General features: G+C 35.0%; 1 pseudogene; it reads right to left on the bottom strand.

The window, feature by feature from the left end:
- LOC141499344 (ribokinase pseudogene) overlaps positions 1-23,904 on the bottom strand; it is a 49,908-nt pseudogene extending 26,004 nt beyond the window's left edge.
- Between the last annotated feature and the right edge of the window lie 1,239 nt (positions 23,905-25,143).

Raw genomic sequence — 25,143 nt, 5'->3', positions numbered from 1 at the left:
CAAGTCTGGACACCAAATTCTAATTCAGGCAGAGAGCACATAAAGGAGAGTCAACAGTGAAAAGATTGACTCAGTGGTTCTTTCAGTGTCTAGGGTTCATTATGCTGTATTGGCAGATTATATGACAATGCCTAGAGATTTTAAAAGTGTGGCAGGGTAGATGATAAGGCCCAGTGATCTTCAACCTCATAGGAAGGATTATAGTTGACAATTCCCTGATGACCCAATGAGGTTTACAGGTTCTCACAGATTCATGAATCTGCAATATCCCTAAGAAAGCAATAGAGGTTAGTGTGGTTAAATATAAATCGAGATAAACTTCTGCTCAAAGACTTCATTATCTCTGGTTTTATCCTAAAAGAGAAAATTCCTCCATGCATGATGCATGGAGACATGGGTGGTCCCCAGACAGTTAGGATCCTGATCCATGGAAATGAAGCTTCTAGAACTGGGAAGAAACTTGGTTAATCCCAACTCAGTCCCTTTCCAGCTATTATTTGACTATGAATAAGTTCTTGAACATTTCTGCACTTCAATTGTCTCATCAATAAAAAAAGATTCATAATGATACTGTAATTGCTCAATATTAGTCTCTCTGACATAACCTTCTATCAACTTTGTATACATCTGGTTATTTATATGTTCTCTCCATAATACTCATTTTCTTGGTACCTACATTAATACGAATTGAGGAACATAAACTCAGATAATTGATCTAGAGACGAAAAGGAAGTCCAACTTACTGTGTAGATGAAGAAACTAAGGGTCAGAGAAGTTAACTTAGTTTCCAAATTCATACAGGTAGTAATCAGCATTGTTGGATTTTGAACCCTGATTCTCTGACTTCAAATCAGAACTTTTCTGCACTGAAATAAAATACTATTTTATTCACATTTCTTGAATTACTCTCAATGGCTCTTATTTTTTCCTCAAAGAATCAGCTTTCCTTCTTCAGAAATTTCCAAGAAAAATTGTAATACAGTAGAACCTTGGTTTGTGAATTTAATTCATTCTGAGATTCTGTTCCTCATGTGATTTGTTTTCATATTGCAGAGTGAATTTTCCAACAGGAAATGATGTAAAGTTGGATGATTAACACCACATCCCCAAAAATATTCATATAAAAGTACTTATTTATCATTTTAAGTAAGGTTTTTGTCCCTAATACACTTGAAATACAATAGCAATGATTAGCACACAATATTAAACTGAAAATAAAGCAAATTAACCTGTATTTCATCTTTGAGAAGAGTCATGGTTGGCATGAGGGAGATGAGAGAGAAGAGGGGGAGGGGTTATTGTTTGGAAGGAGAATCTCCTTTCATGAAAACCTCAGTAATTTCAATGTCAGGAATGTTCTCTCTTATGCTACTTTCATTAAAAGTAAGACTAATACTATTGCCTTCACTTAATTTTGCTTTCTAGAATCACCTTCATATTTTGACTTGCTGATTTTTTTTCTTTATAGTTGCTTCTAAGTGAATTGGAGAAGGGAGGTCCTCAAAACAGGTAGACCAATTAAGAATACAAGAGGTAATGAGGGCATGAGTAAAGGGGATGATTATAAACAGTGTGAAAGCAAAAATATAAAACCATTGCCCTAGTTGCATGTCATCTCTTTGCAAACTGTTCAATTCTAAACATGATGTTTGTACTGTGAATTTTTGTTCACACTGCATGACAAATTTTGTGAAAACTTTTTTCTCAACCAGCAAAGCATACGTAAACCAGATTACTCATAAATCAAGGTTCTACTTTATATTACTAGCCTTAAAAGAAAGGTGTAATAATAATAATAGTATTAATGATAATAATAATAATAACAGTTGGCATTGTTACAGTGTGACATTTATATGGCATTTAACATTTGCAAAGTGATTTACAAATATTATCTCACTTCATTCTCACAAAATCTCTGGGAGATAGATGTTATTATTACGCTCATTTCATAGCAAGGCAACTGAGGCAGAAAGAGGTTAAGTGACTTTCCCATCTGCAATACTTTTGTGAGACAAAGCACTGGATTAGATACATACTTTTCCTAGAATCATCTAGAAATTCCAAATAACATTACAAAATAAAGGAGTCCTGGAAACTTGCTCCCCAATGCACTAATCCCCTGCTAGAATTCTCCCTCTTATCTTCTGCCTATCCTAATGCTGTCAACTAACAAATATTCTCACAGATCTTGAAGTAAAGTCAAAAATCCCACACTTTTAAGTTTTCAGCAACCTGCTTAAATCCTGTCAGTTCTCTGTCTTGATTATCCTATGTGGAAAAATGATAATATTCATCTACCCTTGAAAGTGTCCTGTGAAGATTTTCTATGTACCTTATAAATCTTAAAGGACCATATAAATGTGAGTTGTTGAGATTATTATTAAATATCATGTGCTCTGGATAAAGTTTTTTGGTTTGATGGCTAAAGAGATTTGAAGTTTATGAGAAACATAATAGAAAAGAGAAGTTTCATGTACACTCTTTTTTCTGTCCTACTATGTATATGGAACTGCTTGTTTTATTTGCTGTTTGCTAACATAAAACTAAAACCAGGCATAGTGGATAGAGCACTTACCCAGGAGTCAGGAAGATCTGAGTTCAAATCCAACTTCAGACATTTAATAATTACCTAGCTGTGTGATCTTGGACAAGTCACTTAACCCCATTGCCTTGTAATCACTCACTCAATCAATCAATCAATGAATAAATAAATAAAAACTTTAAAAATCTATTAATAGTAAGATGGTATGGGGGAATGAGTTATAAAAAGGAATTTCTGAACTTACCCAGTAGCCTTCTGGAAAACATTCTCTTTTCCAAGAAAGGTAAAACTTCAATTCTTTCATTCATGCATATATATATTAAACTAAGCCCCTACTAAGTGTCATAAGAAAAAATCTAGGCAGAAGGAAAGATGAAATGATAAATAATGTATGTTCCTTTCCCTCAAGGAGTTTACAATACTTAACAGTTGAGGTAATTCAGTTAATAAAATGTTGCAGATAACTCAAAATTAACCAGAAAACTCTTTTTTTTAACTTATGTTGCTTAATGTCTTCTTAAAACCTAAGGGTACACTTACCTGTTGGAAAACTACATCACAGGTATCCCTATCTTTTAATGGATTGTGTTCCAATCATTTTTAATTCAGATGTTTAAATCCAAACAATATTAGATTAGGACTGAGAAACCTGAAGAGTTTAGTCTGAGCCCATTGTTCACTAATCTCTTTTTTTCCCCAATGATAATAGGGAATATGAAAGAATTAATGACTAAGGAATATCAGCAAGGGTTTCTTATACATCTTAACACCTGAGCTGAGCTTTTAAGAAGCTAAATATTCTAATGGAGGAGCAAGAGAAAAGGTAGGGAGGCAAGGTAGACAACCAACTCTAAGGCACAGAGGCAAGAGATTGATGCCAACTTTAAGAAATGGCAAGTAGGGGTGGCTAGGTGGCGTAGTGGATAAAGCACCGGCCTTGGAGTCAGGAGTACCTGGATTCAAATCCGGTCTCAGACACTTAATAATTACCTAGCTGTGTGGCCTTGGGCAAGCCACTTAACCCCATTTGCCTTGCAAAAAAAAAGAAATGGCAAGTAGACAACTTTCACTACAACATAGAGGGCATGAAGGAGATGAGCATGAATTAAGTCTGGAAAGGTAAGCTGAAAGCAGACGATGGAAGGTTTTAAAATTAAGCCAAGAAGTTTGTAATTTTTTTCCCAAAGAGTCAACAGAAAGTCATTAAGGCTGCTTGAGCAAGGAACTGATGTAGTCAGATATATGATTTAGGAAGCTAAATCATGGATAGTTGGATTTAAATCTTAGAAGCTCTGTATAATGGATTAGGCAAAAAAAGATAGATTACAAGGAATAAGATTATTACAATAGTCTGGATGAGAATTAAATTAAGAGAATTAAGATTTAGCAAATGACTGTATATGGAGAGTGAAGGAAAAAGAGGAGTTAAGGATGTCTATCATCTTGCAAACCTATTTGACTGGAAGAATAATAATGCCTTCAAAACAAATATAGACAAGATCAGAAGGAAAGCAGGAAAATTGGGGTGGGAGAAAGAGGGAATATTTTAAAAGTTTATCAGACAAAGATCTCATATCTAAAAACTTTGTCAAATTTATAAGAATATGAGTCATTGCTCAATTGATAAATAGTCATAGTATATGAACACACAGTTTTCCAATGAAGAAATCAATACAGTTTATAGTGTACTCTAAACTCTGTTGATTAGAGAAATGTAGATTAAAACAATCTTGAAATTTCATTTTATACCTATCAGATTGGCTAAAATGATAAAAGGGGAAAGTGACAAATGTTGGAAAAGATGCAGAAAAATTGGGACTAGTGTCCCAATTCATTGTTGGAACTGATCCAACTCTTTTGGGGAGCAATCTGAAATTATACACAAAGAGTTATTAAATTACCTATGCCCTTTGACCCAGCACTATCATTTCTTGGGTTATTTCCAAAGATGATTAGGGAAAAAGAAAAAGAGTCTAATATAAAATGTTTATAATAGCCATCTGTAATTGCAAAGAACTGGAAATTGAAGGGATGCCCATCAATTGAGGAATGGCTGAATAAGTTGAGATATATGATTGTGATAGAATACTATTGTGTTTTAAGAAGTATATGATTGTGATAAAATATTATTGTGCTTTAAGAAAATCAGTATTTTAGAAAAACATGGAAAGACTTAGATGAAATAATGAAGAGTAAATTGAGTAGAACAGAGAGAACATGTTATATGGTAGCAGTAAAATTGTTTTAATTGTTTAATTAAATATTGTTCTAATTAAAATTTAATTAAAATATTGTCTATTTTAAATACTTCAATTAACTATATGTGAAGAAAGATGCTATCTGCCTCCAGAAAAGAATTGATAAGAAGTTATATATAGAATAATTTTATACACACACACAAGCATACATATACATATATATACATCCATATATACATATATATGCATATATATATATATATATATAGGAGTATGGCTAATGGTAGACATCTTGGGAAGGGGGGAGGAAAAAAGACATTTACCTGATATTTTGATGTGTATTTGAAAGGAACAACATTTGCAAAGTATATTTACAATTTCTTATGCAATTATCTTTTTTATTATATTATATTATAGAAGTGCTTTTTGTTCTCTAAATTAAAAAGAAAAATTATAAAAAAAAGAAATAGAAAATATTGAAAGAGGAATAGACTTGGAGGGGGAGAGGTGCAAAAAAAAGTCAATGAGTTCTGTTATTGACTATGTTCTATTATAACCATAACATATCCATATGAAAATGTCCAATAGGTAGTTGGTATTGCACAACAGGCCCCTAGAGAGTTTCAAACTGGATAAATGTAGTATTTACCCTCCCACCTACAATCTCTCTCTCTCTCTCTCTCTCTCTCTCTCTCTCTCTCTCTCTCTCTCTCTCTCTCTCTCTCTCTTACTTTCCATTCCTTCCTATGAGAAGAGATAGAGATACATACATACATATATAACTATATCTCAAAGTCACAGCATCATAGAAACGATTATATATATATATATATGGGAGTTAATAAAATCATTGAGACAGAGTATAAGGAGAGAAAAGAAGGCCCAGGACAGAATCTTAGAGAAAATTAAGGCATAGATAGCACATTTATCAAATTTCCTGTATATAGCTGATACTTTGGAAACAATTTCAAGATTTAAAATTATCTTGATAAGTGGGAAATTATTTAAATAAAATAAGATAAAATTTAATAGGAACAAATGCAAAGTCCTATACTAGTGTCCAAAAAGTGAATTGCCTAAGAAGAGAATGGAGAATATTAGGCTAGAATGTAGTTTGTAGGCAAAGATCTTTGTGAGTGCAAGGTGAATATGATTCCACAAAGTGATTTGTGACATTCATAAAAACTTTGTAATATTGGGTTTAAATAATATAAATATAGCATCCAGAATAAAGGAAGTGATAGCCCCACTTAAGTTTGTCTTCATTATGCCATATATGAGTTAATAATTTTATATTACATAAATATATGCATAAAAGAGAGAGAAAAATTAAGTTTTGCAAAGTTATTTATGTACTATTTCATTTGAACTTTTTAATAATCCTATGGGTGCTATTATCCCTATATTTATGGGTGAGAAAACTGAAGCTGAGAAGTTAAGTGACCTACCCAGGATCACAGGGTTTGAAAGTACCAGAAGAATGTTTTGAATTCTGGGCTTCCTCCTGACTTGAGGTCCTGCATTCTGCCTACTCTAGTCACCTATTGTCCACTTCTGAGTTCTGTGTTGAAGGAAGAGCATTAACAAGCTACAACAAACTGAGAACAATTAATATGCTGAGAAAACTGGAAACCATGTATATGAGGACATGTTAAAACAACCTTGGAATATTTGAAGATTAGGCTTGTTCTGCTTAACCCAACAGGAAGAACTTGGATCAATATGTAGAAGCTATAATGTAGCAGACTATGGTTCAGTGTTAAAAAAAAAAAAAAGTTTTAAACAATTTAGAGATGTTCAAAAACTAGGAGAACTTTGATGGGGCAGAAGCAGGATGGGGAGAGGAAAGGGAAGAGCCTCATCACCCCTTTATGGAAAATCTTCAAATTGTTGCTAGCAAACCAGATGTTAAGGGTGCTGTCCTGGGTTTATGTGACTCTCCTTCCCTAGATAATTGCAATCAAAATCTTTTCCCTCCTCAGTCTCTATAAAGCAACCACACAGCCCTTGAGATTTTCTAAAATCTGAAAGAGTTTATTTTTTGTTGTTTTTCATGGTACTACAAAGCAGAAAGAAGGAAAGTCAGAATGAAGGCGTTTCTCCTTTTGTGCTCAGCTCCATCACCTTCTCTTTCTTCATTTTGACCAATTCATTGCTATCACAGAAAAAGTTACATTATTTTTGTCCACAGGTGGCTTTTTTCCTTTCTTGATTTCTTTGGGATATAATGGTATTGCTGTTCAGAGAATATGTACAGTTTAATAGCTTTGTGGTCATAGTTCTGAATTCCTTTCCAAAATGACTAAACTATTCATAGTTCTACCAACAATACCTTACTATTTTTAACCTGTTTTCACACAACCACTCTATCATTGGTCATTTTCCTTTTTTGTCAACTTTGCCAATCTGATAGGTATGAGGTAGAACCAAGGAGATGTTTTGAATGGCATTTCTCTACTTATTAGGGAATTTAAAGTATTTTTTCATAGAGTTAGTGACAACTTGAATTTTCTCCTCTGAACATTGCCTAATAATATCCTTTGACCATTATCAATTAGGGAATGGCTTTTAATCTTATTAATCCAAAACATATCTCAAAAATGAGACCTTTATCAGAGAAATTTACTGCAAAGATTTTTTTCTCCATTTAACTGCTTTTCTTCTGAGTTTAGCTGCATTGATTTTCCTTACGCAAAATCTTTTTAATTTTATATAATTTAAATTGTCCATTTTACCCTTCCACAAAGCTCACTTACTTATTCATGAATAACTTCTTCCTGTATTCATAGATCTAGAAGGTGGTTTCTTCCTTATCCTATAATTTGTGTATGATTGCCTCCCTTTCTTTGTCTAAATCATTTACCCATTTGGACCTTATCTTGTTTTATAGGGTGAAGTACCTCATTTCTTCCAGAATATTTTCCAGTTTTTCCTATAGTTTTTTTTTTGCTTTGTTTTTTAGGCTTTTTTGCAAGGCAAATGGGGTTAAGTGGCTTGCCCAAGCACACACAGCTAGGTAATTATTAAGTGTCTGAGACCAGATTTGAATCCAGGTACTCCTGACTCCAGGGTCTGTGCTTTATCCACTGCTCCACCTAGCTGCCCCTCCTATAGTTTTGTTTTGTGTGAGTTCTTGTCTCAATAATTGGAATATGACATTTCTCGAACACTAGGTTACTGTGGTCACTTACTTCTGTATACTTTCTATATGAATCTATTCTACTGATTAATTTCTCTGTTTCTTAGATAATACCAAGTTATTTTGCTAATTATTGCTTTATTCACAGTTTGATTTCTGATTTTTTGAGCCATCTTCCTTCCTATTTTATTCATTATTTCCCCTTGAGAGTATTCATTTTTTGGTTCTCTAGATGAAGTTTCTTAATATTATTTATTCTGCTAATTAGATACCATAGTTATTTTTATTATATTGCTCAACCTTTTCATGAGAAATCAATATTTCTATTATTTAGATCTATTTTTGTATAAAGACTATTTCTATAATTCCCAGGTATGTCTTTGTAGGCAACATCAATTTTCAAGACAATGGTATAATGGAGAGAACACTTGATTTGGAGTCAAAAGATAACCTAAATTCCAATTCTGCCTCTGAAATTTATTAGATGTGTCATCTGATAAAGACACTCTCACTAATGATAAATTTCTTTATGAAAAGGTTAGTCTCAAAGGCCTTTGCAATCATTTCTAGCCCAATCTATGATTCCTTGACCCCAGGCACTGATTCCAGAAAGAAATCAATCTACAGTGAACTACTACTGGTGGATCTCAGGGAAATTATAAACTCTAGTGCCTCAGTTTATTTTCTTATAAAATGAGGAGGTTGAATTAAGTCATTTTTCAAATGGTATACCTTGATTTTTACAAGATAAGTTACAAAATTTGAGGTATTTTTTTGCTTCTGTTTTGAGAATATTTATATTTAATATAAATCTTATTTAGCAATTTTATTTTCTCAAAAGGGTAAGAAAAGTATTCACAAAATAAATAACTGTTTGTTCACTTATAGACTAAAACATAATAGACATAGAATAAAAATTATAAATTTACAGACCAAAAAGCAACAAAAACAATTGTTCTTACTGGTGAAAAATTATATATATGCAAATTCTCCTGGCTCTCCCACAGTGTTGCCTACTTAAATGTTCAGAGAGCAAAGCATAGTGTGCCACACGTAAAGAAATCTTGAGTATTTGAATATTATTGAATTAGATTATCTCCAAAGTGATAGAAAATCTATGAAGATACTTAGGTCTGGATTAATTGAATGAATCTTCTGAAATGGTCATATCATCAAAATTTGCACTGCATATTTCAACTGGGCTGGAACTAATTACCATATTTTTATAGTTACAACTTTGAAATAGCTTTGGCCATTTGAATAGTAAATAGTATAGTAAATTTGAATACCTGTGACTAATTTATACTAAACAGGACCTGGTTGTAATCATTTATTTTCCTGTGATTTTCTTTCTCCAGGTAAGGGAGGAAGGGAAAAAAATCCCTTAAGTTAAGAGTTCTGGTGAACTGTAGATAATAAGAATTATACCACATTTAAAGGACAATGTCAGCTCAACTTGATCCCTATTCCATGCCTTAATGATATCATCTAAGTCAAAACCAATCAATCCCTAGAAGGTCAAATTTGTTGTTGACCAACGGCTCCACATTATGAGAATTGGTCCAGCCTGGGAACCTGACATATCATCCTGGTGGAAAGCACTAGATTTGTGCTAAGGAAAGTGGAAAGGTTCTCACCCTATGGGTAGAGACCCTGTTGAAAAGGCAGCTCTCTGCTGGCCTCTCATGGACCATTAGACCAATTTCATGAAAGCAGGGTTTTCTTTTCTCTCCATACTATACAATATCCTTATGTACTAGACTGCCCTATGAATATATATCTTCCATAAGACTTTAAACAGGACGACTTCAGTTTAAATCTTGCTTTAGATACTGGCTATATGATCATGGGTAAGTCAGGGAGGGAAGGAATGGGAAGGGAAAGGAAAACAAGGCAAGGCAAGGAGTGGGAAGGAAAGAACATTTATTAGGAATCTACTATATAGAGGGCAGCTAAGTGGCACAGAGGATCTATTCCCCAGAGCATCAGTTCTGGAGTCAGTACCTCAGTTCAAATAGAGCCTCAAACACTTGATACTTACTAGCTGTATGATATTGGGCAAGTCACTTAACCCTATTACCCTATGAAGAAGAAAGGAAGGAGGAAGAGGAAGAAGAGGAGGAGGAGGAAGTGGAAGAAGAATCTTCTATAAGCTAGATATTGTACTAAGTGCTCACAAATATTATCTCCTTTGATCCTCACAACTTTGAGAAATAGGTATTATTATTATTATCCCCATTTATAGTTGAAAAAACTGAGGCAGTTAAAAGACTTACCCAGAGTCATACAACTAGTAATTACCTGAGATGACCTTTTGAATTCAGAACTTCCTGAGTCCAGTGTATTATCTAATAACTGAAAGCAACCTGTGAATAGAGTACTGAATCTGGAGTCCAAAAGACTCTATTCCTGAGTGTAAATCTGGTCTCAGACACTAGCTATGTGACCCTGAGCAAGTCACTTAATCCTGTTTGCCTCAGTTTCCTCATCTGTAAAATAAGTTGGAAAAGAAAATGGAAAAACATCCAGTTTTTGCAACTTTGTAAAGAATACCCTAAATGGAAGGATGAGAGTCAGACACAATTAAAATGATGGAACAAGAATCTAATTGCCAAATGACCTTTTTCAAACTCAATCTCATCATCATCTATAAAATAGGGATAATAATAGAGCCTATTTTACCAGGTTGTTATGAGAATCAAATGAGATATATTGTTATAAGAATCAATACATAAGGATCAGTGTTATAAAGATGAGTAATATGCTTCACATACATAAAGTACTTTGCAAGCCTTGAAATATTACATAAATGGTACCTATTATAATTGAGTTTTTTCATTATTTAGCACATTCAAAATGAATGCCTAAGATCCCTCATTGGCATAAATCTTTTCAAAAGTTTTCAGGGGGGCGGCTAGGTGGCACAGTGGATAAAGCACCGGCCCTGGAGTCAGGAGTACCTGGGTTCAAATCCAGTCTTAGACACTTAATAATTACCTAGCTGTGTGGCCTTGGGCAAGCCACTTAACCCCATTTGCCTTGCAAAAAAAAAATAAAAAATAAAAACCTAAAAAAAATTTTAAAAAAGAATGGCTAGAGAGTCATTCTCCATTCATTTTCTTCTATTCCCTGATGCCAACCCCTCACTCAAGATTCCAGACCCATGGCAGAGCTCTGAGCTGCTTAAAAATAGGGGCAATGTCTCCTATAGTCTTTATTCATTGCAGAGACTATGCCATGACAGAATCATAGTGTCTCAGAGCTGGAAGGAATCTTAGAAACATTCTGGTCCAAGGAGCTTATCATACAAATGAGGAAACTGAGGAAAGCCCAGAGATGTGATGAGATTTATAAGTTCCTTGAGCTTAATCTCATGATTTTTTTGTATCCCCAGCAATCAGAAACCCAGATCCCCAAGTCCCAAAACCAATCCAGATTATAGTTTGATTATAATTGGGGGAAGAACAACCTACTATGACTGAGGAGCTGTTCAAAGGATCTACCTACAGAAATGTAAAATGTCAATGTCTCAGGTCTTAAAGTTTCTGAAGGATGGTTATGAAAACTTTAAAAAGAGTTTAACAGGGGAACAATATAGAAATGAGTCTGTGTGGCATCTCAGAAGAGAGACTACCAAAATGGTGAAGAGCAAGATGGTGAAGAAAGGCAGACAGCTTCTCTTGACATCTGACCTATGCTCTATTCCCACTCCATTTAACAATGATCTGGTGGCTTTGCACAGCAGCCCCTAACTCAAATCTGATTCTCATGCATGTCATGGTATCACATCTCTGGTGTCATGGTCTTCTTCAAGAACAAAGGACAAACAACAATCACAATGGGCTAGATGTGACTAGCAACAAGTAAGAGAACAGTGAATAGAAAAGCATGTAGGACAATGAACAAAAAAGCATAAATCTGAGTTTATTTCTAAACCTGAGTCAATGGCCCGTACTACAAGAAAGAACCAAGACCCAGATCCAGAGTTCCCGAGTCCTACATTTAATGGCTCATCCAATAAGACATTATGACTTGGGAAATGTGCAATTTTTTGATAGTCATCCATTCAGAGATTTAAAGTTAGAAGAGACATTGGGGGTCATCAAATCCAACTTCCTCCTTTATAAACAAGAAAATTGAGGTTCAGAAAGATTAACTGATTTATTCAGGGTCACTTAAGGTATCTGATCTGAGACAGAATTTGAACCTAGGTCTTTCTGACTCCAAATCCAGAGCTCTATTGTTGCTGTTGTTGCTGAGTTGTTTCGAGTCTATGACCCCTTTGGGGATTTTTCTTGACAAACATACTGAAGCGGTTTGCCATTTCCTTCTTCAGCTCATTTCACAGATGAGGAAACTGAGGCAAACAGAGTTTAGCCCAGTGTCACACAGCTAGTAAGCTAGATTTGAACTCAGATCTTCTTGACTCCAAGTCCAGCACTCTACCACATAGTTGCCCTATAGTTGTTGGTTGTTCTTGAAGAAGACCAAAATGATATCACTCTATTGTATGACTATGACTTTTAAGACCAATATTAGTTTAAAATACTCTACCACAATTTGGAGACACATAGTTCATATGGACATTTGGAGTAGAAATATCTCTAAATCTGCACATCTCTTGTTCTGCTTCACTCATAGAGAACAGTGTCTTGATGGTTCTTTGCTACTATCTCCTCATGTCTCACCATTGATTCTAAAGTTCTTCAGAGAGATCTTGAGAGTGTTCTTATATTACTTCCTCTGACCACCATGTGAGTACCTGCCTTGCTTGAGTTCTCCGTAAAGAAAAAGTCTTATATTTAGTTTATAACTGATCGACATAACTGTAGGACCACCTCCAGTCATCTGATCTATATCTTGCCACTGGACCCAGATGACTCTGGAGGAGAAAGTAAGATTGGTGACTTTGCACAGGCCTCTTTTACTTAATTCCAACCCACTTGTATATCATGCCACCACCTTCCTGTTGTCATGGTTATCTTTGAGGACAAAGGACAAACCACAGCCTTAAGTACCAACACACATATTCACTTTTATTAATTCTGTTCCTTTAGAGCCAACTCTGCTACATCAAGATTGCAATAGCATACTAGTATTCAGTGATATACAGCTCATTCATAGAGAAGGCAAGGTTTTCCAGTAAGTGGGATCTCAAAGTTTTTTCTGATAGGTTAGATAGATACTAACCAACCTTTATGGCTTTCCAAGGAAAGGTGGATCTGGAGAACCAAATATCACCCACTCTGTGAACCACTGCAACCTTCACAGGACTTCTCTTCAGGAAAGTCAAGTCTAGAACTACCATAATGAGATCCAAGACTTGGTCCTTTTAGATAAATAAGATTGTGTTAGTGGCCAGGAATACCACCTAATGATTAAACAAACATTTAAAAGAAATGACAATCTCCCTCTCTCAAGGAGTTTACATTCTACAAACAATAATATAAACTTCTAGTATAGTACTGAAGTTTTTTTTTTTACTTTTTCATCCATTTAATTTTTCCCAAATATATTTTTTGACTAATCTCCATTGAATTTCACTGATCCATAGATCTCACTGGTGTGGTATTGTAATATTCTAGGGTTTAAAGAAATTAAAACAATGTCTGTTATCCAGATGATGACACAGTGAGTGGTGCCTAGTCTTTTGTGTTAATAATACACAATAATAAAAGTAATAATAGCTAATTGCCTAGTGTTTTAAGGCTTGAAGATATATTACATATATTATCTTATTTGATCAACATAACATATTGAATAGAGTTCTAGACTTGGAGTCAAGAAGATTGAGGTTCAGATCCCACTTGAGACACAAGGTCTGTGATTCTGGGTAAGGCAGTCATTTAACCTCTCTGTGACTCAGTTTCCTCATCTGTGAAACAAAAACAGTTTGGATTCAGTAGCTCACAGGATTCTTTCCAACTTTGAAACTATGTTACTATGAGACAAAGTTATATATTAGTGTGCCCATATGTCCAAAGGAGTTAGACCCAGAACTATATAAAAGGCAGGTGATGGTTGGATTGCATCGAAGAAATTGTGCAGTTTTTAAATAATGCCAAGTTCCTCCTAATGTAAACACAATGTTATTCTGGCCTTGATCTGGAAATCTAAAACTTACAATAATTTTTCTAATAATTTTCAAAGAATCAAAGTTGTGGATGACCCAAAGGATAATAGAGTGGTGGGTATAAGGATGCTTCAGCATGTTTCTAGTGATGATCTAAGCAAGGGATAATGACATGATCAAGATGGCAATTATTCCATATGACAACTATGGCTTGAAGGGCACTTTTCTCTCTCAAAACTGGAAGATAGAAGACAAAGATCTCCCCTCTCCCCGGTTCTACTCTTCATGTAGGTGCAGAAAACTGAGTTATTAATCTCCAAAAATAAAGAAAACATTAAGAAAAAGAAAGGGAAGGGAAGGGAAGGGAAGGGAAGGGAAGGGAAGGGAAGGTAAGGGAAGGGAAGGGAAGGGAAGGGAAGGGAAGGGAAGGGAAGGGAAGGGAAGGGAAGGGAAGGGAAGGGAAGGGAAGGGAAGGGAAGGGAAGGGGAAAGCAAAAAAAATAAATTACAGTTCTAATCTGATAAGGGTGATTAGCGCAGTTACTAGAACATGGTAGATGCTTAATAAATATTCATAATTCTACATCTTAGATCTGTACTAAGGTGAGGATTAGGATGAAAAGAAGAGGACTAGGAAAGCAAGGCTCTCCCAAGATGGGGGAGAGCAAGGAAAAGGACACATCTGCTGGAATTCTTGAAGGATGCAGAAATTCTTCACTATATCACTTTAAAAAATAGTGATTTTGATATTGAAGATGAATAATGTTAACTACCCTTGGGGGGAGGGGATGATGCAGGGGGCACTCAATCTATTCTTCTCTTTGGCATCAAAAGCTCCATATGTCATTACTTAGAAATAGACTAACAAATAGAATAGCCCTAGAGCATCTGGTTTGGGGCACACTCTGTTTCTGTCAACATGGACCACTCTGTGGCTTAAGGGAAAGTTTTATAAACTTGTTATCATGTTTTAAAACTTCTACCTCCTCTCATGAAATGAAACATAAAATAGAAAGAAAACATTTAAAGTGTTCTTTGATAGTAGACAGAGACAGGCATTATCAAATAATCTGGCCGTGGTTACAAATATATACTAATATTTAAACATACTAATCTTCAGGCTTATACCTAAAGGCTATTATTTACTTTTTACATTAAAGAGCTTTACATCATGCACACATAATAAAGGAATGGAAAGTCTGAATCTCTCTACAAATCGGATACCTTGTCACCTTCTGAGCTTTTTTTTTTTAACCACCACTCCTCCCCTCCACTCACCCACCTCTTTAAAATTTTCTCTTGTAGGAGATTCAGGCTGAATCCTTAATGACATATCAAAGCCATTGCCTGCCTACATTTCTCAATTCTAAACTTTTGTGTTGGAACTTTTAGTTCCTGGGAATAAAATATTCCTTAATACTAATCATTCCACAATTTTTTTGGTAGCTTCATGACATTTTTCAGCCAACAAGTATTCCTCAAAATCAACAGTCTGTGAGCCTTTCTTAAAAATATAACAAATTCACAAACGTGTCCTCCAGTCCTTCCCCAGCTACCCAAAGAGGCTACAGGGGCTTGTGGGGGAAAAATCATGACTGTTAGCCAATGTTTAGTAGGTTAATATCAGCCTTCATCCCAGTACCCTCCTTTAACCAATGTGCAAACATTGATTCACCCTTATGAATAACTTGGAGTTTTAATGTGTTGTCCAAATTTCTTTGTTTGTGTTAGTGTCCCTCTTATCTGAAAATCATCCTTTATTTGAATAAAATTTTAATAAGCTCAACTGTTCCATCAACAAAAAGAATAGAACATAATCTTAAAATAGAAAAGAAGCATTAAGAAAAAAGTAATTAATAACAAAGGAATGTTCAAATTAGACCAAGGACAAATACTTAGAATAAAACCAACTTATTTGAATTTTTAAAAATAAGCATTTTAGGGGGCAGCTAGGTGGTGCAGTGGATAAAGCACTGGCCCTAGAGTCAGGAGTACCTGGGTTCAAATCCGGTCTCAGACAGTTAATAATTACCTAGCTGTGTGGCCTTGGGCAAGCCACTTAACCCCATTGCCTAGCAAAAAAAAAAAAACCTAAAAAAATAAGCATTTTAAGTAAATGCATTGCAATTTTTCATTTTTTAAATATTTATTCTATTCTTTTCTTGTTTGTGGGTTTTCTATACATTGGTATACTCAAGATAATAACAAAACCAGAAGAAGGCAGAGTAGATAGCATGATATCTGAGTTCCCTAATGGGCAAGTTGTTCAATAAAAGCATGTGGTGATACCTTCATTGGGGATGTAAGGAATAGGAGGAAAAGGATGGCACAGGAGAAGAAAATGGAGAGAGATGTTCACTGGCACCAGTGAAAGTAGTCATACTAGTGAAATAACAGCATAGTAGCTGAGACAGAATGACAAGTTTAAAATCTGAAGACTTGAATTCAAATCCTTATTCTGCTATTTCCTAAAAGGATAATCTCAAACAATGAATTTAACCTCTAATTTAAATACACTAATCTGCAGGTTTATAGCTAAAGGTTTTATAACCATAGACCCTCAGTTTCCTGATTAGTATAAAAATGGAGTTAGAGCATGACAGTGATAAGAATTCTAGATATGGAATCAGAAAATTTGGGTATGAATCCTAACACTACAACTTCCTAAGCAGTGGACCCTTAAACAAGTTTCTTAATCTCTTAGAGACTTCATTTCTATATTTGTTAAATTAGAGGTTAAGGCCAGATAATCTCTAAATTCATATCCAGCTCTAAATTCTATAATTTTCTATTCATTTATAAACCATTCCAAGTAAAATAATCATTACATTGATAGACTTGTTAATCTTTTCTTATTTATTCATCTATCTAGCTGTGTCATTTCTCTGCTCAAAACATGCAATGACTCCAGATTATCTTCCAAGAAAAGTCATTTAAGGTCCTCCAAAATCTGGCACAACCTTCCTTTCCTGAATTAAAATATTCCCCCTTCTTCAACTTTAAGATTCTGCCAAATTGGAATACTCACCATCCATTACAAGCTGACCTGCACTTTTATTTAGTGTTTCATATATGTGTGTATATATATATATGTGTGTGTGTGTGTGTGTGTGTGTGTGTGTGTGTGTGTGTATCACCTAACACCTTTATCAAATTGTTTACCATCATCTTAGGAAGGAGGAAAGAAGAAAGAAAATTTGGAACTCAAAATTTTATCTAAAAATGAATGTTAAAAATTGTCTTTACATGTAATTGGAAAAAAAATACTATTTAAAAAAAAAATCAAATACTATCTCCACCATGAAGCTTCCTCTGATGCTTCCATTGGATAACAACATTTCCCTCCTTTCAGGCTTCATTAAACATTTTCTTGATGTTATATTGTTACAATTACTTTTGTTGGCATCACATTTCCAAGTTTACTAAAACCTTTGTGAGAGCAAAGCATTTAAAAGCCTACTATATGGTAGGCACTATGCTACTCACTTGATCCTCATAACAACCCTGAGAGGTAGTTCTACTATTATCCCTATTTTACAGTTGAAGAAACTAAGGCAGACATAATTTAAGTGACTTGATCAGGGTCACATAGCTAGTAAGTGTGTAAGGCTGGAAGCAAACTCCAGGTCTCGCATTCTATCCATTGCACCACCTAGTTACCATCACCTTTAATCAAACACTCTTCTTTATCGAGTTTTGTGTCTTACCTAGAACCCAGCCCATAGTTTTCTATACTTTAGGAGCCTCATAAATAAATATTAACTTGAATTGAATAGGTAACTTGATTGGAGCATAGGAGGGAGTGAAATTTCTATTATCTGACACCATGAGTCTATATCCAATTAGAAATTAGTTTTAATTCCTCAGACTTCAAACAACAGTTTGTTGTTGACACTTTTATTCATTTATCACATTCTATTTTGTATTATAGATACTTATACCTGTGCCTTAACCTCCCTTCTTGTATGATTAACATAATGACTTTATTTTATGTTGAAGCATAAGAAGGATATGGAATGGGATGGGATGGGATGGGATGGGGTAGGATGGAAGAAGATGAACCAGGCTGAAATGAAATAGGATAGGATGAATATATCAATATGGAAAGGGTGCAGTAATTGAGGCTTCTGAATCCTTGTCAAATGAGCACTAAAGGTTGGACCTTCTAGATTCTTAATCACTCATCATAACCCTGACAAGGGAATTTCTGTTCCCTATAGTCTATCCCTGAACCAATTTATCAAACTAAATGACTAAAATGAATCCATCTTTCTTCATCTCCTCCAAAGCTAATGTTTAAAAAAGAAATAGAACTAAATTCCCTTTCAGTTCACAGTTATGGAGGTAGGGGGTAGGAAAAGGGGAAAAGCGATACATGAAATGGAAAGCAAACACAAGAGAGACAGAATGGGATAATGGTAGAGCACCAAATTCAAAGCCAAAATGTTTGGATTGAAGATGTACTTTTGATGTATGCTGGTCATATGGCCCTGAGTTGCTTAACCACTCAGTGTTTTAGTCTGCTCTCTAAGGCTAAAAAGGCTGCAGAGAAGGTGCCAACTTATATTGGTAAAGGTTGTCTCCTTCATGGAGACAAAGAAGTCATGGATCAGTATCTACTTTAAAGAATATAATGGCTTCCCAAGAGCAACCACAGTTGCACCAAGCTCTTGAATAGAAGAACTCCTTGGAAGGAGTATGACTGAGGGAAGCTTGGCTCTGTGACCTCCCCAGCTACACACATAATGTATATGCATTTCTTAGATTGCTTTGCTCTACATTCTACTGGCAGAACAGTTATATATATGTATTATATATAATACATATATATATATATATATATATGTATATTGGAAGGTCCTGTCATGCAGTAAAGGCTTAAAGTACTGGTCCAATCAGACAGTTTGTTGTATATCTGCCTTTCAAAGACCAGCCTCAACAGGTTCAGAAAGACTCATCACCCTAAGGTCAGCCACTAGGTAATGAGACACCTGAGACTATACCTCCTAAAAACCATATTCTAAGGCACAAAGTGGTTGTCCTTTGCATCAATGCAGACAGAGATAGAACTAGGGTGGAATAACCAGGGTTTTATCTCAGGGTTTCAAGTTTAGAGGTCACTGAATTTACAGAGCTTGATATGGTTAACAAAAAATAGCTAATAAAGGAATATGCTCAATGAAAGGTTGAAAGGTAGCTGGTCCCCAGACTTCACCTGCTCCTCTTCCTCTACTCTTTAGATAATCAGCTCTTGCCAGTGTGCCTTAAACTCATTTGTCTCCTGTTAAAGGATGGTATCCTGCTCCTATATACACATACACAACCGTAACTGAAGAATACTTCATGTCACTCATTCCTGTTTGCAATATTTGCCCCAGATGCAAAAAAAGTCAAAGTTATGGCTTTAAGTTCAGGGGGCATGCTTTTTGAGTACTAAAACATGATGATGAACAATAGTGTTTTGTCCTTCATTCTTGCAAAAGACCACAACATCAGGGAGGTGATGCCATGACAAGCACATTAATTGGATTTGAGTTGAGGGAATTCTGTGTTAGGTCATCTGCCTCACTTTCTTCTCTAGAACCAACTGGGTCCAGTGGTCATATATGAATCAGGACACAACTGGGGCAGCTAGGTGATGCAGTTGACAGAGCATTGGTCTAGAGAGTCAGGAGGACAGGAGTTTGAATCCAGCCTCAGACACTTGTCACTTACTAGCTGTGTGGCCTTGAGCAAGTCACTTAACCCTTATTGCCTCAAATCCAGGGCCATCTCCAGATTTCTATCTTGTCACTGGACAGATGACTCTGGAGGAGAAAGTGAGGCTGGTGACTTAGCACAGCACCCCCTCACACAAATCCAATTCATGTGTTTGTGATGGCATCACCTCCCTGATGTCATGGTCTTCCTTTAAAATGAAGGAAATCATTACAATTGATGTTGAAACACGTTGAAGTACAGTTCTTTAAATATCAGTTTCATTGCCTTATATAATCATTCCTAATATGTTTTTCATGACCATATGACTTAATATTTCTTAACTCAGGACCTGCCAATTTCATTGGATAACTATTCCAATGATCAATTTGCATTATAAAGTACTAAAAGATATAGAAAAAGAAAATGTAGGATATTGGACTGAATGGATGCTGAGCCCTCTCCCCCTCCAAGAGGTATTTGGTTTTATATTGTCTTTATTTTTATTTTATTATTTAATTATTTAATTTATATTGTTTTTTATTTTTTAATCAATAAATTACTAATGTACAAGTATAGAGGCTCTCTTGCCATCTGCTACTTTCACCTAAAAATAACTGCTACACACATACACATACACACACACACACTCTCACACAGATAAACACAATTTCTACTAATTGAAGCTTTTTGCAAGTTGTTCCAATTCTAGAAACTAAGGTTTGACTGTAAGCAGAGATCCAACAGAGAGTTGATCCTTTCTCCAAGAAAAGACTGCTTAAGTAGTGTTTGCACGCAAATTATGGCCTTATCTGTTTTAAAGGAGTCACTTAAGACAAGCAAAAGCCACTTTTGGAAAGGGGCAGAATTCACAAAGGCATATAGGGCAATTTCAACAAGAGCCCAAGTCATATTAAAAAGAAGGCAAAATTTGTCTTTGAATCTCCCCTATTTTCCCTTTTTTAAGAGTCCTTTCTTACATCCTGCAAGTTCTTCTCCATAAGCCTTAATGCCCTGTTTCTCCTCCAGTTAACTGAATCTCCCCCGTGACCTCACAGAGGCCAAGAATGACAATGGGAACCAGAAAGATAAAGTCTTGGATACATTAGGAGGTACAGAATGGCCTGGCTGGCAAAGTTTAGTTTATCATTCCAGGACTGGCTGGGATAAGAAGATCATGATGATTTTGTCATGTCATTTCAGTCATGCTCAACTCTTCATGAACTCATTTGGCTTTTCTTGGCAAAGATACTGGAGTGGTTGACCATTTCTGTCTCCAGTTCATTTTTACAAATGAGGAAATGAGGCAAGCAAGTGATTTACCCAGGGTCATGCAACTAGTAAATATCTGAGATCATATTTGAACTTATAAAGATGAGTCTTCCTGATTCTATCTACTGAGTCCTCCAACTGCCTTAAATAATGAACTCAGAAGTCATCTAATCCATCATTTTTTGAACCAAAATAGTTAAGTGGCTTACCTAAGATCATACAGGTAGAAAGTAGTAAAATGAGGATTCAAACCAAGGTCTTAAGACTTCAGATCCAGCTCTATTTCCATTAGAACATTTGCTTTCTTTTTTTCTCTTTCATCTATTGCTTCTCCCAATTTCCAGAGCTACTTTAACCACAAAAAGTCATTCCTATGATAAGGGTAACTAGAGAATGCTTAATGAAAATTCATCTACCAATATTCAATGGTTTCCTCATTTTGTAACCTAGAAAAAGCAGAGGTTTAAAAAGAGAAGAGAAGAATTCACCTGTGGGTAAAGTCTAGACACCTTGTCAATGTCTTTGTCTCTTCCCTCTCTTTCATTACCTACAATTCTGCAAACTTTTATTTCAGAAGGGGGCTTAACTATGCTTCCTTTCCCTCAATATTAAATGGTCAGGCTTCTTCTACTCTTCCTTCTTGTCATCACTTAGCTCCTCCTTAAATCTTAAATTCTATGAGAATTTAACTTATTTCTCCATCCCAAAGAGATCATTAAAAAGGAGAAAAGACCCATATGTACAAAAACATTTATAGCAGCTCTTTTTGTAGTGGCAGAGAATTGGAAATTGAGGGGATGCTCATCCATTGGGAAATGGCTGAACAAACTGGAATATCAATGTGATGAAATACTATTGTTCTGTAAGAAATGAGGAGCAGGTTGATTTCAGAAAAACTTGGAAAGATGTGAACTGATGCTGAGTGAAGTGAGCAGAATCAAAAGAACATTATACAATGGTAACATTGCATGATGATCAACTATGATAGAATTAGCTCTTCTCAACAATATAGTGATCAAAGAGACTTCTAAAAACTTGTGATGGAAAACATCATCCACATTCAGAGAAGAATTCTAGAGTCTGAATGTAGAACAAAGCATGCTATTTTCACATTTTAAAAATTGATTTTACATTTGTTCTCTCTCATGGTTTTTTCTCTTTTATTCTGATTCTTCATTTATATCATGATTAATATGGAAATATGTTAAACATGATTATTGATATATAACCTATATCAGATTTTTCATTATCTTGGGGAGAGGAGAGAAAAGGGTGGGAAGCAAAAATAATGTGGAACTCAAACGCTTACAAAAAGATGAATGTTGAAGATTATCTTTACGTGTAGTTGGAAAAAATACAAAATAAAATAAAATAATGAATTTAAGCTACTTAAGGGTAAGGACTGTCTTGTTCACTTGTATTTGTATCTGAACCCTTATCATAGTGTCTGTTGCAGAGTAGGTAATTAATAAATGATTTCTGATTAATTGGTTGGTTGGTTGATAGATACTGATGTTTACTGCATTCTTTGCCTCCCCTTCTACTTCATTCTCAGAATTATCATGCTAATTCAGGCTCTTATAATCTCCCATCTGACTTCCTGAAATATCTTCTGAACTAGACTTTTCCTAATCTTTCTGATCACCCATTATTCTGTACATTGTTTCCAAATTAATCTTCCTAAAATTCTATTTTCCTCATTTTACTTCTCCAGTTCAGTAAGTTATAATGACCCCCTATGATCCACTGTATCATGTTTCAACTCTTTTATTTAGCTTTAAAGGTCTTCCATCATCTGATCCATCCTAACTATTTAATAGGTAGGGCAGCTAGGGCTCGTTGAATAGAACACTGAACCAGTCAGAATGAATCATTTTCCTGCCACTGCAAAAAGAGCACTATAAATATTTTTGTGCATATGGGTCTTTCCTTTTTTTAATGATCTCCTTGGTATCTTTTCAGATAGCTAAGGGACAGGGGCAAGTTGCTTAACACTGTGTGCCTCAGTTTCCTTATCTGTAAAAGTAGCTCTAGAAAACCTTTTCTTTTAGCAGCTCTTTTTGTAGTGGCAAAGAATTGGAAATTGAGGGGATGCCCATTTGGAATGGCTGAACAATTTATGGTCTATGTATGTTATGGAATACCATTGTTGGATAAGAGTAAAAGGAAAAGACTTCATGGAGGTAATAATGGATGTAAAAAAGTAAGCAAAACCAGAAGAACACTGTACATATTAAAAAAAAGGAATGTGAGATGGGTCAACTATGATGTTTTCAATTCCCCTCAACAGTTCAGTGATCAAAGAAACCCTAAAGAACCTGTAATGGAAAATCTCATCCACATCCAGAAAAAAAAAAAAAATCTATGGAGTCTGAATGCAGAACAAATTATATTATGTTCATTTCTTTAAATTTTTATGTTTTTCTTCCTTTTTCATGGTTTTTCTCCCTTGGTTCTAATTCTTCTTTTACATCATGACTAATATGTAAATAAGATGTTTACATGGACTATTTGTGTCTGATCTGTAGTAGAGTATTCCTAGCTCATATTGAGCTGATCATCCACAATCGGACATACTGTAATTTGTCTCAAACATATGATGTCATTTTGTTCTTCTTCGATAATGAAGGACAAGAACCAACCAACCAACCAATGTGTTAATATGTTAAATATGATTGTACAAGTATTATTTCTACTATATCGTCTGCTGCCATGGAAGGGTGGAGGGAAAGGAGGACAGTAGATAAATAAAGAACTCATAAACTTTTAACAAATGGATGAATATTGAAAACTACCTTTACATGTAATAGGGGGAACAAAAAAAGAAAAAAAATTAAAAAGATAAAAGAAAAAGAAAAGAAAACATGGGGTCACAAAGAATCAGAAACAACCGAAAAGCAAATGAACAATCTATACAACTTACTTCCCACAGCAGGCACCCTGCTCTCCACCCATGTGGAGTCTCCTTCTTCTTCTGCACACATGCTCACTCTTACCCTAATTCTTTTGATTTTTGTATCATTTCCAAGGGTTAGCCCTTCTACCATTCTGAATCCTTTTTATTCTTCGAGGTCCTATTCATGAAGTCTTTTTTTCCAATTACATATAAAAACTATTTTTCACATCCATTATCATCTCCATGAAGTCTTTTCCTATTACCCCAGTCTATACTTAACCTTCCTTTCTCTAACTTCTTATTTTACTTACATTTCCAGTCATACAATGTACCATTTTGTTGTTCACTAGTTGACTGATGCTGATTGAAGATAGATAGGAAACAAGGAAGGCATGGAAAATGAAGTGGAAATTGTGTCCTCATATCCGATTATTAGAAGCACCACAATGTAGTATAGGGGTCAACTGGACCAAAGACAGACTTTAACACTTTTATATAAAATTCTTAATATTTTTAATGTTAAAAACCATTCTTAGTTCATGTACAAAAGCAGGTTCCCAACCCCCTGATATAGTAGAAAATATACTCAAGTCAAAAACCTAAATGATTATAAATTTTTTGAAGGCAAGGACTCTCATACTTCTTTTTCCCCAATCCATTTCCCATTGTTGGTGAGCAGAAAGTTGGATACAATGCTAATATCCAATCGATATTTGCATAAATAATGAAGACAAATTTGTCCCAAAATGGCAAAAAAAAACCACTGAATTTTGAGTCAAGAAGAGCTGGGTTTAACTATAGAGTGCCTCAAAAGTCTCATTAAGCTTTAATGGCTTAATATTACCCTAAGACTTTTGAGAGATCTTTCATTGGCTCTGATAATTACTCCTTTTAACAGTATTCTATTTTTTCCAATTATATGTAAAGACTATTTTTCACATCCATTTTTTAAATATTTTGAGTTGCAAATTTTTCTCCCCCCCACTTCACCTCCCTTCTCCCCTAAGACAGCAAGCAATATTGTGTTACTTCAAGCAAATGATTTAACCTTTCCAGATCTCAGCTTCTTTATCTATAAAATGAGGGAATTGGACTAACTGAGCTCTAAGTTTTCTTCTAGCTACAAATCTATGATCCTATCATGCTAAAACCCCCTGACTTCAAAGGGTCTTTTAATCTACCAAGAATCCTCTTCTCCAGAAACACAGAGCTATATCATTCCCTCCTAGAAATCTGGCTGTTTCATAATGAGGATGTCAAGGGACTATGTGTGCTCATTCTGAGTAATCTGAAATGATAAAATGCCACACTCTGGGGGTGTCTCTTA

This window comes from Macrotis lagotis, chromosome X, assembly GCF_037893015.1.
Source record: "Macrotis lagotis isolate mMagLag1 chromosome X, bilby.v1.9.chrom.fasta, whole genome shotgun sequence".
NCBI classification, from domain to species: domain Eukaryota; kingdom Metazoa; phylum Chordata; class Mammalia; order Peramelemorphia; family Peramelidae; genus Macrotis; species Macrotis lagotis.
Note: the sequence above shows the minus strand (reverse complement) of the source record. Positions and strands in the feature narration are given on the sequence as shown.